This window comes from Medicago sativa, chromosome 8 (genome assembly GCF_051527215.1).
Source record: "Medicago sativa cultivar Bolivia chromosome 8, Bolivia_mono, whole genome shotgun sequence".
In the NCBI taxonomy this organism is placed as follows: Eukaryota; Viridiplantae; Streptophyta; class Magnoliopsida; order Fabales; family Fabaceae; genus Medicago; species Medicago sativa.
The window spans coordinates 61,751,719-61,755,000 of record NC_140756.1 but is presented as its reverse complement, the minus strand read 5'-3'; positions in this window follow the sequence as shown (position 1 = coordinate 61,755,000).

The window sequence follows — 3,282 nt, the reverse complement described above, 5'->3', positions numbered from 1 at the left end:
AAATACTATAGATATGAAGTTTTATTGGTGTTAACGATGATTAATCTTAATTTGCAACTTTATGCGTAGAGTTGTCAAATGGGATGGTTCGGTCCAGAACACACACGTTCATTCCCTGAGTGAGAGAATAAGAGAGGGGCTTAGAGTTTTATTAGTTTGAACCATTACTTTTTAAAACATGTATGTTCATAACTATTTGAAAATTTCTAACATTTAACTTTTCTTAAAAACACATGGAAAATACATTTTTTCCTCTAACGGTAGTCCGTTAACTACCGTTGCATCTTTTAGGCTGTAGTTAACTACCGTTGAGCAAACTGCAGTTGACTCAACTACACTTAAGTGCAGTTTCTGGCAGATGTGTCTGTAGTTAACTTTACAGATCCTCTATATGTATTTTTATAGAGGTGTTTGTAAAAAATCAGCTCAAAATTCGATTTTTAGGTTGATGTTTTGATTTCTTGAGTTTTTGGTTCATTAAAATCATATTTAATATGTCCCTTGTTGGAAAATTTTATTTTTTTGTAGATGTTTTTATGTCCTAAACATGCTTGCAAAAAATAATGAAAAAATTTAACCTCTAGGTCACTTTTCCAGACGGGCACTTGTGAAAAAAATTGCTATTTTACGCGTTTCGGTTGAAAAATCAAAATAAATTAAGGCTTAGTCAGAATACTACGGAACTTTCCTAATCCTCTATATTTATTTTTATAGTGTCTGCAAAAAAAAAAACAGCTCAAAATTCGATTTCCAGGTCAATGTTTTGATGTTTTGGGGTCTTGAGTTTTAGGTGTGTTAAAAATTTATATTTAATCCGTCCCTTGTCGGAAAATCAAAATTTTTTGTGGGACATGTTTTTTTCCTAAACATGCGTGCAAAAAAAGCATGAAAAATTCAACATCTGGGTCACTTTTTCGGATGCGCACATGGAAATAAATCGAGGCTTAGTTGGAATGCTACAAACTTTATAGACACCTTTATAAATATATCATATACGCATAGAGGTTCTGCAAAGTTTCGTAGCATTTTGAATAAGCCTCGATTTATTTTGATTTTTCGACTGAAATGCGCAAAATTACAATTGATGTTCTGTCAGGAACTGCACTTAAGTGCAATTGAGCCAACTGCAGACTCCAGTTGGCTCAACGATAATTAACTACAGCCGAAAAGATGCAACGACAGTTAACTACCGTTGGGGACAAAAACGTATTTCCATGAGTTTTTAAGAAAAGTTGAATGAGAGAAAATCAATTTTCTCGTTTTATCGTGCTTCTTTTTATAGTTTGGCACATGATAAAATATAGGGTTGGTGGGTCAGACTAGTGGGTTCAACCCATTTTTATAGTTCTATTTGTGCGACATATAAGGTGGTTTTTTCCTTCCACCAAATTTTTTCTATACACAAGAACACTTAGGCTCTGTTTGGTAAACCCAAAAAAAGAGCTTTTAGCTCTTAGCTTTTAGCTTATAAGCTCATTTGACAAAAAAAGCTCTGTTTGGTAACACTTTAGCTCTGTTTGGTACAACGAGCTTATAGCTTATTTCAGGAGCTTATAAGCTATTTTTCAGGAGCTACTTCAAGTAGCTTTTGAGCTTATAGCTTTTAGCTTCTCATTTTTTTCTTCCATATTTACCCTTATTATTCAAAGCAAAAGCTATCAGCTAATTTTACCAAACACTTCAACTAGCTTATCAGCTAAAAGCTATCAGCTACCTTATCAGCTAAAAGCTATCAGCTAGCTTATCAGCTATCAGCTAATTTTACCAAACAGAGCCTTAAAGTCTTGATTTGCATAGCAAAAAGGGCATTATGTTACAATTGTTTACCCATCTTTATAGTCTTGATTTGCATAGCAATATAGAGATTTGCGATTGAAAATTCTATCTTGTGATGAAAATCTGCAATACTGAGATGTATTTAGATTCTCAAAAAACAAACCAAATCTAAAAATCCAATATTTTAGCTAATTAACTAAGAGAAAGAGACCAGTAATCAACACTAGTCTCTTTGGGATTAATACCTTTTACTATAATGATAAAACCGTACACTTGCAGACATATCATTCATAACCATCTCCCTGAGAATATGTATATCCATCGGGGAAAACTCCACTATGAGCTCTCTCCCCAACCATAATCTCAAACATAACCAAAACAACCACACCAGCAACCATAATCACCTCAATCCAACATCACAACCTTATTATTCACTGTCTCCATATATTCCTGATGCCATGTCATCTTATGTTATTTTTAACATATTTTTCAGTCGTTTTTATTTAGTTTTAATCCAAAATTGAAGAGTATTAGAACAATTGTCTATTGTTTTTGGGACAATTTGTAAAGTTTTCATTTTGAGTCATGTAATTCTAGTTTCCCCGAAACATAGCAATTATATGGTGTTTTGATGTAATTCAAGAAGAAATCATGTAAATCGGCAAAGCAAAACGTCTTGAAGACTTGTGAAGATCCTAGGAAGACCATGAATGAAGATTCAAGAGACCTTGGAAGACATTACAAAGGGAGAAATTTTGTTCCCAAGTCCCATGATATCGTATATGGAAGAAAACACCAAAAGAAGAAAGAAATAGGTGATTACGCGCAAGAAAATAGAACTGATGCACCTCGGGCATGGAAATTTGCACTCATGCGCCTAGCCATGTGCCCCAAGCATGTTGGCTGTGAGTCAAAGATGTTTTTTTTCTACTTTTAAGTGGAAAATCCCAGTTTTTAAGCCCAAACCCAGGTGGAACTCAAGCCTATAAATACAACTCTCCTCATTCATAATTTTTCATTCATAACGAAATGGTTCAAGAGGAAGGCAAACACTAGGAGCTTCAAGGGAGGAGTGCAGGGTTGTCAATGAACCGAACCAACTCGAAAATAGTTCGAGACTCGATTCGATAATTAATTCATTGAACTTGGTTCATGAACCAAATGAGCCGAACTTGAGCTCAAAATTAAGTTCGTTAAATAAACGAGTTGAACTTGAACTATGTTTGACTCGACTCGTTTGGTTCATGAACCAGCTCGAGATATATATATATATATATATATATATATATATATATATATATCAAATTTTTTTTTGAAGGAGTATATATATATAACAATAGACAACGATCAGCACAAGGCACTCAGTTTCGGTTTGAAAATTCCTGGTTATTAGAATCTGAGTTTAAGCCGTTTGTTCAACAATGTTGGAATTCTTGTGCAAATGAAACTATAACCAGCAAGCTTAATTTGTGCGCGTCAGAGATGTTGAATTGGGACAAACAACAT